This window comes from Macaca fascicularis, chromosome 8 (assembly GCF_037993035.2).
Source record: "Macaca fascicularis isolate 582-1 chromosome 8, T2T-MFA8v1.1".
Taxonomy (NCBI): domain Eukaryota; kingdom Metazoa; phylum Chordata; class Mammalia; order Primates; family Cercopithecidae; genus Macaca; species Macaca fascicularis.
The window spans coordinates 70,320,624-70,334,792 of record NC_088382.1 but is presented as its reverse complement, the minus strand read 5'-3'; the positions used below and the strand labels follow the sequence as shown (position 1 = coordinate 70,334,792).

The window sequence follows — 14,169 nt, the reverse complement described above, 5'->3', positions numbered from 1 at the left end:
ACTCTCATGAGATTGCACGACTACAAAGACTCTGCAGAGAGGCGCAGCCCCATAGCGTTCGAATGCTCTAATCTGAGTTCCGCTCTGCAAAGTTCCTTCTAATCCTCTTGTACCCTGCTGTGGCTAGCAGTCTAGGGAAGGGCAGCAAGAGTGAAAGCTGCAGGATACAGATTTAATTCAATCTAGCAAACATTGACTGAGCACCTCTGGTGTGCCAGACACTGGGCCAGGTTCTGGGGCTATAAAGATTAATAGGATATGGTCCCAGAACTCAAGGAGGCCATTGTTTACAGGCAAAGAGCCACAACCACAGTAGATAATAAAACAGAAACAGGGATGGAAGGGAGTTTGCCACTGAAGGAATGACATGGATGTGTCTTTAATGATAAGGAGACCTTGATAGGGAGAGAAGGGCAAGTGGCCATCCGAGGCAGCGAAAACCTCACAAAGTTAAGGAGGTGTCAAAGTCCATGATATTTAGGGTAAAAGTTGGAATTACTTTGTCTTGGGGAGAGGTGGGAGAAAAGACTAGAAATGTGCGGCAATTGAGGGGCAATTGTTTGTTCATTCAACAAATACGTACTGCTGGGATATAAAAACAAAAAGAAACAAACAAATCCCTACCTATGTAGAGCTCACCTTTGGAGGCAGGAGGTGGAGTAGGGTGAAGACAGGTAATAAATAAAAAACCCAGCCAAATGATATAGTATATGTTTCAGTTTGCTAAGGTTGCCATAACAAAGTATCACAAACTGTGTTGTTTAGGCAACAGAAGTTTACCGTCTCATAATTCTTGAAGCTGGAAGTCCAAGATCGAGGTGTCAACAGGGTTGGTTCCTTCTGGGGGTGGTGAGGGAGGATCTGTTCCAGCTCTTGTCCCCAGCTGCTGGTGGCTTGCTGGCAATCTTTGGTGTTTCTTGGCTTGTAGGAGCATCACTTAGATCTCTGCCTTCACCTTTGTGTGGCATTCTTCCTGTGTGTCCCTGTATCCAAATTTCTTTTTATGTAAGGACATAACTTTATTGGATAACTGTATTGGATTAGGGCTCACTCTAATGACCCTATCTTTAGTTGATAATCTACAAAGATCCTGTTTTAGTCCACTTTTGTGTTGCTACAAGGAATACTGAGCTGAGTAATTCATAAAGAAAAAAGATTTATTTGGTTCACAATTCTGCAGGTTGTGCAAGAAGCCTGGTGTCAGCATCTCCTTCTGGTGAGGCCTCAGGAAGCAAAGTGGAGCCTTGCAGAGGTCACATGGCCAGAGCAGAAGCAAGAGAGGGAGGGGAGGAGGTGCCAGGCTCTTTTTAACAATCAGTGCTCATGGGAACTAATAGAGCTAGAACTCAACACTGTGAGGACAGCACCAAACGTTCGTGAGGGACCTGTCCCCACAAAACAAACACCTTCCGCCAGGCTCCATCTCCAACACTGGGATCAAACTTCAACATGAGGTTTGGGAGACAAAGAGCCAAACCATAGCAGACCCTCTTTCCAAATAATGTCACCTTCACAGGCTCTGGGGGTTAGGACTTCAACATTTTTTGGAGAGACTCAATTCAACCCATAGCAGTCTGTGAGCATGTAATGAGGCTTTGGAGAAAGATAAAACAGCAACAGTGTATCGAGGAGGGCATCTGTGTGTGGCACAGGAAAGGAGGAGGTTTGCAGATCTCAATAAGGAGGTCTAGAATACGGTTCACTGCAGAGGAGACATTTGAACAACATCCAGAAGGAGGTGAGGGAGTGAGGTTCACAAATGCCTCGGGGAAGAGTGTTCTCAGCAGAGGGAAAAGTGGTGCAAAGGCCTTGAGTTAGAGTGTGCCTGCTGGATGTGAGAGGGGAGGAGGCTGGTGAGGCTGGAGCAGGGTAAGAAGAAGGCCTTATTAGGAAATGAGGTCAGTGATCATGGGCAGCAGGGGCAGGCAGGGTCTTACCACCACTGGGAAGACTTTGACCCTAGTCAGGGAATAGTATGGCACAGAAGAGTGAGACAATCCAATTTCAGCTTTAAAAACTTTCCAGGATTGGCACAGTGGCCCACACCTGTAATCCCAGCAATTTGGGAGGCTGAGGTGGGAGGATTGCTTGAGCCCAGGAGTTCAAGACCAGCTTGGACAACACAGTGGGACTCTGTTTCTACAAAAAAATTTTGTTTTTAAATTAGCTGGGTGTGGTGGCATGCACCTATAGGCCTGGCTACTCTGAAGGCTGAGTTGGGAGGATCGCTTGAGCCCAGGAGTTTGAGGCTGTAGTGTCACTGCACACCAGCTTTGGCAATAGAGCTAGACCCCTAAAAGAATCTCCCAAAACAATTTTAAAGTGACTTCCAAAATGCTTCTCCTAAAATATGAAATCTAGTCCATAGATTCCTATCAGATGATACACATCACCCCCGCCCTGCTTCCTCTTGACAACTCCATGATTTCTTTTTCTTTCTTTTTTATTTTTTTTTTGAGATGGAGTTTCACGTTTATTGCTCAGACTGGAGCGCAGTGGCACGATCTCAGCTCAATGCAACCTCCACCTCCTGGGTTCAAGTGATTCTCCTGCCTCAGCCTCCTGAATAGCTGGGATTACAGGCATGCACCACCACACCTTGCTAATTTTGTATTTTTAGTAGAGACAGGGTTCCACCACATTGGTCAGGCTGGTCTCGAACTCCCGACCTCAGGTGATCCGCCTGCCTTGGCCTCCCAAAGTGCTGGGATTACAGGTGTGAGCCACCGCAACCAGCCAACCCCGTGATGTTTTACAGCAGCTGACTTTCCCTGTACTGGCCCACAAAGCCGTTCCCTCCCTGCCCAGAACTGCCTTCCCAGTCTGCCTGCCACTGCTCTTGACCTCAGATTCCATATCTCATCCTCACTGGACTGGTGCTTTTCAGGTCTTTCCTCCAGTCCCCACTTCTCTATACCCAGAAGAAGACTGTGATGGGGAACAGTAATCATGGTTTAATATCCTGCCTTTTTACTGATGTTGTTCATCTTTGTGGAACAGTGGAAAGAGCATAGATGTCTGGGGCAGGTGCGGTGGCTCACGCCTGTAATCCCAGCACCTTGGGAGGTTGAGGTGGGTGGATCACGAGGTTGGGAGTTGGAGACCAGCCTGGCCAACATAGTGAAACCCCATGTCTACTAAAAATACAAAGGTTAACTGGGTGTGGTGTTTGTAGTCCCAGGTACTTGGGACGCTGAGGCAGGAGAATCACTTGAATCCAGGAGGTGGCGGTTGCAGTGAGCCAAGACCATGTTGTTGTACTCCAGCGTAGGTGACAGTGAGACTCCATCTCAAAAAAAAAAAAAAAAAAAAAAAAAGCATGGATGTCTGAGCCAGGAATACTTGCATTACAATCAGGGCTTTGACAAGTGACAAGTGATCGAAGTGTGTCTTAATCACTCTCTGATCTCCATCTCGATGACGGACATAGCAATGTTTACTTAGTGGGAGTATTATAAAGGTAGAGGCAATGTGGTTAGAGTCATACTCAGTACCAGACTTGTAAGAGGCACTCAAGGAGTGGAAACTATTAGTATTAAATATTAGTTTGGAGCTCAGGGGAGAAATTGTCTGGAATGAGACTCTCAGGAGTTGTGAATATCTGTGGAAACTTGGGCAATTTACAATTTCCCAGGCAGATGGTGTAGAGAAAGAGACAAGGACCCAAGACAGATCATGCACAATTAATTTAAATTTTAAATGACACTTAAAATTTCACCACATTTCACCGGTTTAAATTCAACTAATTTAGATTTTATGATATTGCAGGCAAAACTGGGTTGCAACTTACTTTTGTGCTATTTATGAGAAAATTAATAGGGGGAATGTGATTCAGAGCTCCTAATGTGGGGATGTTTAACCTACTTAAACAAGTAAACAACTTTTTAACGTTTTGTGAGAATCAGTTTAGTAGGATCCATTTATGTAGCGACCATGTGCTACTTGAAATGATGTAGAGATGTGAAATTAGAATTTTGAAGTCAGAAAGAATGTAGATGATTAACATAGCCCCCTCATTTTAAAGATGGGAAAATAGAGGAACAAAAAGGTCAACTGATTTATGCAAGCCCACAAAGAATAAGCCACAAAACTGAGTTGAGAAGCCAGGCCACATGACTCCTGTAAAGGTTCCTTTGGATAGGCTGGACATGAATTTCTGCATTAAAAGTCATCAACATTTTTTTTCTAGGCCACACCTGGTTAGCCGTTAGTGTTTTTGCAAATTCTTGTTGGCAGTTAAGTGGGTGCTATTCACAAATTATTGTGTAACTCAGACTTACTATTAATTCATGCTAGTGTTCCCAGTGTGATTCTGGAATGGACTACAGGGATTTGGCTGGTTTACTTGGGCAGAGTTATAAAGAGAGACCAGTACAATGAATAAAATCCTGTTGGCAGTATCACACCGAACAAATGTTCTTTATTCAAAATAAAAAAAAAAATTGGCTTCTAAACACTCAATTTAACTCACTGGTCCTTAATTAGGACCATTGTAAGTTTAAGATTTGCTGTCCGGAGTAAATTTTCTGAATCTTAAAGTCTGGCTTGCTAAGCAACTTAGTCTCAGTTAAGATACAGAGCATTTTATCCACAATACAAAACCCTCCCCTTATGATCTCACAACAAGGAACTACGGGAAATGCACTTTCAGCACCATGGCTTTTCACGCTTCCTCATTGGCTGAAATGTGAACACGCACACATTTATCAAACTGGTTGTGTTCTGAGAAAAATCAGCTGACTAAGACGAATGGTCTTAAAGAGTGAAGAGTTTATGCAGATTATTGTTGTTTGTAAAACCTTTTTGGCCAAGAGTGTATGAATTCTCCAGAATTCTTACTACTTGACTTCAAGAGAATCTGGAAAGAAGGAATCCAGTGTGATTCATTTTCAAAAGGTCTGTGTGTTTGTTTGACATAAAAATGTGTACTCTTAGCATTGTTGCTCCAGGCTGCCAAGACAAAATAAATCAGTGTGTTAATTACTTGAATAAAATAACAGTAGAAAAACAGCTGCAACTAATGGAAAGAAAACAAATAGAAGTCTTAAGTGTTATTCCACTGTGGAAGATTACAGACTACGCTGGAATTATACACATTAAGAAATCAATGAGAATGGACGCTTCGGACCTCTCTGAATCACATGACCACAATTAACTGTATGGACTTCTTTCTACCTGGGGAGGAAGCAGACAAATTATGACTCACCCTTTAACATCCCATCATAATTATAAATTCAAGGAGAAAGCAAGGGAGAAAAAAAGAAGAAAAGACAAAGTCTTGGATGTTAAAGGGTGAGTCATTAATTATGATGGGAAGAAAAATGTAGATAACACTTAAACATATATTTTTGGTCAGAAGAACAAAGAATCTATAAAAGATGTTGGCATGAACCCTACTGCATTTATCATTTTTCCAAACTGATTCAAACTTCAGCATGTGGCTGGGATGTTCCAGATGCCCTAGGGCCAATCTTTCGTGCTGCAGGGTACTGGAACTTGCTGCTCCCTCTGCCTGGAACCTGCCCTTTCCTTGTCTAGTGAACTCTGACTCATGATGCAAAATTCAGTTCAAATACTTCCTAGTGACCCTCCCTGTAGACAAGGACCCCAATGTGTGCTGTCATTTCCTCCCGTACTTTTCCTTCATAGCTCTTCTCAGACATCGTAATTAAGGATTTACTTGATACTTTGGTCAATGTCTGCCTCTCCCTCTCAATGGTAAGATCCGTAGGGCAGGGTCCTAGGTTGGTTTTCTCATCACTGTATGCCCAGGGCCTGGAATAGTGTTGGATTATTATTTTTTTAAATACCAATAGCTGGTTTTAATTTTTTTTTAAGGAAATACTACAATTTAAAAAAAGAGTTCCAAAAAATTAACAAAATTTCCAGCAATGATTACTTTTGACATGTAAAGATTTGAAACATAATTTATACAAAACTAAAACCCGAAAGGATTTATTCCTACTTTTTCCTTTTTAAAAAAATCCAGACAATTTGTCACAAGAAAGTTCAGCAAGTTACAGCAGCTGCAGCCTCCATCACCCTTGGAATCACTGTCCCTCTTCATGAGGACAGAGTGCCACACTGAGGACAGCAACACGTCTTCAGTTGGTTTCTTAGGGTTTTCCTCCAAGTCTGTGTTACTTGCTCCAGATTCAGACAGTTTCCACTCCAACTTATCTCTTGTCAAGTTCATGCTGCCCTACACCAGAGGACGGATAAACTGAGGCTTGATATCTCCTTCCAGGTAAACAAATATCGTGGGCAGATTCCTATCAGGATAATTGGGTGTGCAGGTTGTTGTTGAAATGGCTTTGATAAATTTGACATCAGGAAACTTCCTGGCAAGTCCACTGAGGTGCTGATTTATCAGGGCACAGAGGGGAAGTCCTTGTTTGTAAAGGTGCAAGATGACCCACAAACCCTCACCAGGTAACTTCTTGAACATAATCCTTTCCTGAGACCTCCAAGACTTCTCCACATTTATTCTTCAATTTGGTTACTTTCCACTCACCCAGTCTCTGCTGCCTGTATAGTTCAACAGCATGTTCATCCTCCTCATTACATTCGTCTTCATGACCCTCCAACTCTTCAAAGTCAAATCTTCATATGTTTTCACCACAGACTGCTGGAGGACACATTGCTACTCTTCCTCCTTTTTCTCCAATTCTTTCAGACTTTCCTTGGCAGCAAATTACATCTTACACAACAGGGGCATGTTGAAAGAACTGTGTCTGCATTGGGGTCCTGCATCTTGTTGGCAATTGCTCAAGCCAGTTGTGCCGCGGTGCCCCCGCCCCTCAGCTCCCTTTTGCCCAGAGTTGGATTCTTAATCAGTATTTGTTCAGTAAAATAACAAACCTCTGCCTGCTCATGCCTGTAATTCCAGCACTTTGGGAGGAGGCCGAGGCAGGAGGATTGCTTGAGGCCAGGAGTTCAAGACTGGCCTGGGCAACATAGTGAGACCTTGTCTCTACAAAAAGTACAAAAATTTAGTCAGTGTGGTGGCACTAGCCTGTGGTTCCAGCTACTTGGGAGGCTGAGGTACAGGATTCCTTGAGCCCAGAAAGTTGAGCTAAAGTGACCGGTGATCATGCCACTGCACTCCAGCTGGGTGACAGAGCAAGACTTTCTCAAAAAAACAAACAAAACACTTTAACTAACAATAATACCCACTGTTTATGTAATGTTGTTATGTCAGGTACTGTAATAAATGCTTGCCGTATTTTAATTAAATATCACTTCACAAAGTTTTACTTTATTCCCAATGTATATAACACTATCTTCATTAGTCAGTCATTTGATATAAGTCCAGACCTTTTCTTTGATTATGAGTTCATTGATTGGAAGTTCCATAGTTTTTGTTGGATAAAATACATCTATAATGCTTCATTTATAATTTCTAAAACGTCTAGGATATAAGAACACCTGCAATGGAATTTGAGTGCAGAATCTTTTCAGATTTTTAAAACTTCTCCCAAACCAATTTTTCTAGCTAATCACCAACAACTAATTTGACAGTATTTTAAAATGACTTGTCTTTTATTTTTTGCCTTTGTACTTTACGGGTATATAAAATGTTTGTTCTGTAATTAAAATAGCAACTAAAATTGGCACATTTAAAAACAAACGCAATTGTATTTTGGTGGTGAACCACTGGTAGGCGGGGCTTTATCTTCTTGTGGGCCTGCTTGCGTGGGGGATTCTGGGAGTGTGCGGAAAAGATATTGATGCTAAAGGGAGCTGGGAAGATCTTTTTTCCTCTGGAAATGCTGAATAAACTTTGTATTATGGGCCTGTGTTTCTACTGTGACTCATCACATGAGGTCAGGTGTGAAACTTTCAACTTTCCACTGATGGCATCATGTTGGCATTCAAAAAGTTTCAGATTTTAGAGCATTTTGGATTTCAGATTTTCAGGATTTTAGGAATGCTTAACCTATAATAGGAATCTCAGAAGACCGTACAGAAAAAAATGGGTGGGAGGAAATATTTCAAGAAATAACAAAAGAGGTTTTCCCACAGCTGAATGATGCTAGTTTCCCAGAACAATGACTAGGTAATAGACTCATTTCAACTTACCACTGTAAAGTTTCCAGAAAAATATTAAAAGAGAATAAGAAATTTCCAGAGATAAAGAAAACAAATAAGCAAAAAAACAAGGTCACTCATAAAAGAACAAAAATCAGACTATCTTTTGAACTTCCCCTCAGCAATCCTGGATTACTAATACTGGCATGTACTTTCTTTTCTTTTCTTTTTAAAGAGAAGAGTCCCCCCCTGTTGCCCAGGCTGGAGCATAGCGATGCGATCTTAGCTCACTGCAGCCTTAAATTCCTGGGTGTGGCACAGGCAGGTCTTGAACTCCTGGCCTCAAGCGATCCTCCTGCCTTGGCCTCCCAAGGTGCTGGGATTACAGGCGTGAGCCACTGCACCCAGCTAGAATGCATGTTCTAAGTTACAAGGCAACACTATTTTCAATCTCACATTTTATACTCAGCAAAGCTCTCAATCAAGAATGAAGGTAGAATGAATAGCTCTTCAGGTATGTAGGATTTAGGTTTACTTGTTCCATATAGTTTCTTAGGGAGTTACTTGGAGGACATGATCCAGCTCAAGAAGGGAGTAAATCAAGAAAGAAGGCATGGGGTCCATCTCAGAGGAATAACAAAGTGAGGTTCCCGCATCATAGCTAAGGAGCACATCTGCAGACCCTCTCAGTCTAGATGGAGACACAAAGAGGGAAAGATCTGGAAAAATGGGAGGCTGACGATTTGTGGGATCTTTGAGAAATTGGAAAAGTAAAGATTTGATACAGGCAAGCAATGCAAAGAAGCAACTGAAGCAGAAGAAAGGAGAAACAGGAAAAGGGAGAGGAGGAGGAGGAGGAGGAGAAACTCTTAAAGAACACAAAAATTTGGAATGTAATAATAATACTTGGCAGAACAGTCAATAATATTACATAGTCATAATAACAGAAATACTGTTTGCTGATTTTCAAATTTTCAGATCAATCAAATAACAAGGGAAAGAAGTCTTGATTATGTATACACACACAAAAAGAGTTATCAAAACTGACAAGAAAAAGTCAGTCAAGGTACTTAAAGTAGTGCTGAAAGTTATAAGGTAAGGTGGAGAGAAAAGAAGAAAGAAAAAGACCACTAATAATCCCTTTTTACCACATAAGAGCTCAAGAGATATCTGCATATTTATATGCAATATTTAAGTTAATAGATAATCAACAGGCCGGGCGCGGTGGCTCATGCCTGTAATCCCAGCACTTTGGGAGGCCGAGGTGAGTAGATCACAAGGTCAGGAGATCGAGAGCATCCTGGCCAACACGGTGAAACCCATTTTCTACTAAAAATACAAAAAAGTAGCCGGGCGCTGTGGTGGGCGCCTGCAGTCCCAGGCACAGGGAGGCTGAGGCAGGAGAATGGCGGGAACCTGGAAGGTGGAGCTTGCAGTGAGCTGAGCTTGCACTCCAGCCTGGGAGACGGAGTGAGCCTCCATCTCAAAAAAAAGAAAAGAGAAAAAAAAAAAGAAATCAACAGAGGAACGAACAATTCTTACTTTCAGTGGCAGGAGGGGAGGAGAGAGGAAGGCTGTCATGCCTTAGAAAGTCCATAGGTGTGGATACTTAATGTATCAACCCATAGTGATTTAAGCTTGTTATTTAGAGAGCAGGCAACTACCAGAAAAACTAAAAATGAAAAAATTATCATAGTTAATATAGTGCCTCCGATACACAGAATTGAGATTGTGGAGGCCTGGGAAACAGAATTGTTGCTTTTCATTTTAAACTCTTCTATTTTATTAAATTCGAGCACTCATTAGCTTCATCAAAATTTAAAATATATCCATTTAAAAATAATGCTAGTGGGCAAGTGCAGTGGCTCACGCCTGTAATCCCAGCACTTTGGGAGGCCGAGGTGGCTGGATCACAAGGTCAGGAGTTCAAGACCAGTCTGACTAACATGGTGAAACCCCGTCTCTGCTAAAAATATGCTAATTAGCCAGGTGTGGTGGTGTGCACCTGTAATCCCAGCTACTCAGGAGACTGAGGCTGGAGAATCGCTTGAACCCGGGAGGCAGAGGTTGCAGTGAGCCGAGATTGCGCCACTGCACTCCAGCCTGGACGACAGAGAAAGACTCGATCTCAAAATAATAATAATAATAATAATAATAATAATAATAATAATGCTAGTGAACATATCACGTTAAACTTTGGTTATTGCTTGGTTATTTCTTCTATGTTTTAGGAAAAAAATTTGACTAGCTAAATTATAACAATTATTACTATTTCTAATACTGAGAAAAGTATTTCAACATAGGCATGTGTCTAGGACAGGGGACTCCAAAAGCTCTAGTCAGTCTTTTGCTGTTAGTAAATCTAGGAAAATGTTTTAATGTTCAGCCACAAGGCAGTCTTTTCAAGGGTGAGATGTTTTTGTAGCTGCCTCTGTTATTTTCTCCAGAGGACTGCAGAGTGTGAAGACTATAGACAATTGCTGAGATGCTTCTCGGGGTGTTTCCAACCAGTATCAAGGAGATGGCCACCTTTGTGCCTCTCTGGATGGGAGCTGGGGTGCATGAAGGCTTGGTATTTGTCCTTGTACTCAAAGGTGTTAGATGGGGCATCCTGTGCTTTTGCTCAAGTGTCAACTTTCCAGAAAGGCTATCCTGGGCCCTGCTTTCTGAAGCAGTGTTCCCTGACCCCACTCTTTTCTATTCCTTTACGCACTTTGTATTTTCTAAACTTCTCCTCACCTAGCATTATGCTACACAGGTTTTGGCTTTTGTTTTTAGATTTGAGGTCTCACTGTTTTGCCCAGGCTGATCTCAAACTCCTGGCCTCAAGCAATCCTCCCACCTTGGCCTCACAGTGCTGGGATTACAGGCATGAGCCACTGTGCCTGGCTGGTTTTTGTTTATTCTCCATCTATTCCACACCAAAAGATATGATGTACTCACTTCTCTATCTGTTGTTCTTTCTATTATATTTCTGGTTTTTTTTTTCATATTAAGTCTTTGAAATCTGGTGTATATTTTACATTTAAGTTACATCTTTATATTACTCAATAGCCACATTTTAAGTGCACATTGGACACAAGGTATGCTCGGGACAATTCCTGAGTGTCTTCTGGAACATACTCTCTCACTTACTTAGGTCTGTCTTCTGGGGCATTTGGGGGCTTCCTTTCTGGGGAAGCAGATAGGAAGAAGCAATTAGCTACCTGAAAAAGTTGCAGGTTCTAAGAAGCTGTGAAAGTCCAGAGCAACAGCCCTCCTTGGTGTTTATTGGATTTTAAATGGGTTTAACCTTAAGTTTGCTTAGTGACTGTCATGTCCTTACCAACATGTCTCTCCGTGATTTTTCTGGAGGTCAGTAACACCTAACTCCTCTCGCCTTTGTTTTTGGCTGGGCAAAAGGCTTCTGAAGTTCCTTGCCTCCTACCTCTTAAGGTGTTCTTTCATATCTCAACCGCTGGGTCTTGGGTGACATTAGCTGGTAATGGGGTTATGCAAAGGGCTGAACCACAGTTTTAGATCTTTCTAGAAAACTCCAGATTAAGCACTTTGCTCTCAATGTCCTGTTTTATTTACGGAAATCATGCTAAGTCTATTTCTGTATGTCATTTCTAGGACATCCCTATTTAACCGCGTTTGCTCTCTTCCTTTGTTCATAAGAGATAGGATTGTGTTGATTACAAGAAGGAGGCAACACTGTCTTGTCATTGCCACTGAATATGATTAGTGTCTGTCTGCAAAGCAGCTCCTAAGGCATTGAGGGAAGGGGCTCATTGTCAGACCAGGGCCCAATGTATAGCCATGCAGCAAGGTTTGTTGGGTGCTAAATAAATATTTCCATAACACACTCTAACAACTACTTCTTTCTTTTGGCTAATTACTTGGGAACAATATTAATTATGAGCGACTGTGGCAAGTTTCACTTGTAAAATGATTTATGCAACTCTGACAAGGGTATTGGGACCCAATAGGAACGTAAGAGCAGTCTGAGTATATGTGAACTTGCTGTTCTTCTTTAGTTACCCAGTACTGAAAAATGGAAAGTTTTTGAACATTCTTGAAACATTTTAAAAACTAAGACCGAAAGGCCCGTTAACAGAAATACGATTTAGTTTAGAAAATGATTCATAAAGCTCACGTTATCATGTTTTTTTTCTACCTCATGTTATCCCAGTGTGAAAACTGTCTTTTGCACAATCTCTAAGACTAAGGTCTTCATCGGAACACTGGATCTCAGCTGTCAGAACTTTGCCTGCTCTAGGTATTTTTTGTTGAATACAGTATTCCCGTTTAACAAGTGTGATGGCTCAGGTAGAGATATGCTGCTGATAGGAAGAAAGGATTTCCTAATAGTGAGTTTTTACTCTGCTTATGGCTGCTTACATACCTGCTGGAAGTCAGTTTAATCTTGCAGACTTCTATCTGGCATTTCAGCCACGTTCCCTATACTTTCCCAAATGTCAGTTGTTCTCTCTGTAAAACTTGCAATGGAATTTTTACTGGCACACAAGTGTAGATTCAACCTTTTTGCTTTTTTCTTCGATCTCTATCAGCAAAATGAGGTTTGGGATTTGATGGGGTCATGTCAGAATCAAATTCCCTTAATTCTCATTCTAACACAGTGTTCTATCTAGTTGAAAGGTCTTCTGCTCTCCTGACATTTATTTTTTCTACATGTGTTGTATCTGAGGAGGGAGTATGAGAGTCTTGGGTTTTACATATCAATCGGAACTGCAGCACGGATGGCTGATGTTAGTCCTGTCATGGATTTTTAACTACAGTGTATGAGTTGGAAGTTGTAATTATTGAAGGCCTTCATCTAAAATGACTTTACAAAATGTTGTGTTCATTACATTTCCAGATTTTTTCCATATTTTCAGTCAAGACTCTTGTTTCATCTTGTAATACACATTTTAGAGTAGCAACATTAAACTATTCATTTGATGTTTACAGCTTGATGTTTCATTTTCTAAGGAACAATACTGTTTTCTATTTTGTCATTGTGTCTCCAGGGTTTTTTGAACCCATTTTGGTGGCTTTATTCCGGATTGTTTGAAAATGTTTTCCTTCTCTGGGGGGTCTGGAGAAAGAGCCTGAATTTCTCACTATTCAGTTTCTTTACTGGCAAGAATAAAATTATACCCATAGTGCTTAGACTAAATTATGTGATTTCCTCCTCCTAAGCCACAAACCATAAATGATGTTGGAATCATCTGTTATGGAAACAAAGTTTCATAATCTGAAATATCTGGCTTTAATAGTCATATAATAAATGGTTGGGTGTGGAAGCTCACTCCTGTAATCCTAGCACTTTGGGAGGCCGAGGCGGGTGGATTGCTTGAGGCCAGGAGTTCGAGACCAGCCTGGCCAATGTGGCAAAACCCCCTTTCTACTAAAAATACAAAAATTAGCCAGCACAGTGGCACACACCTGTGGTCCCAGCTACTCTTGGAGGTTGAGGTGGGAGGATTGCCTGAGCCTGGAGGTGGAGGCTGCAGTAAGCCAAGATGGCACCACTGGGAAACAGAGGGAGACCCTGTCTCAAAAAAAAAAAAAAAAAAAAAAAGTTTTATAATAGATGATACTGAGATAATGGTAGAGATGTCTGGGATGAATAGAAATTTGGCTCCAGAACTGAGGCCAGAATGAAAGAGTCTGCAGATGGAGGCACAAATAGAGGGCCAATTTCCATCTTTCTGTTTTACATTTTCCCAGGACATCGTATTTAAGATACATTGGCTTCTTCTGTTTTGCATTGTAAAGATGGACAGATGGTGAAATGGGATCAAATAACAGAAAGCTGACATACCCTGTTCCCAAGCAGTTTAGCAGGTTCATAGATTAAAGGGTAAGCCCTTTCCCCACCAAGAGGGCCTTATCAAGTCTCTGACTTTGGGTCACGAATTTGATGAAATTAGGGAGGAGTGGTCTAACTGCAGATTGACATGGCTCTGAGCTTGTCACCAAAGAAACATTCCCGTCTGCCAAAATAGTTAACAATAGAATACATACACAGCCCTTCTTTCCCCTGGAACTAGTTTATTCTTTTATTTTCTTAAGCTCTAAGTCAAACCACAATATCTTATCAGTACCCTTTGATGGGGTTTATTATTGCTTTTCTTTTAACACAGAATTTTT

At 41.5% G+C, this 14,169-nt stretch overlaps 1 pseudogene; it reads right to left on the bottom strand.

The window, feature by feature from the left end:
• Positions 1-5,827: 5,827 nt before the first annotated feature.
• LOC123575206 (phosducin-like protein 3 pseudogene) lies at positions 5,828-6,753 on the bottom strand (annotated as a pseudogene).
• Between the last annotated feature and the right edge of the window lie 7,416 nt (positions 6,754-14,169).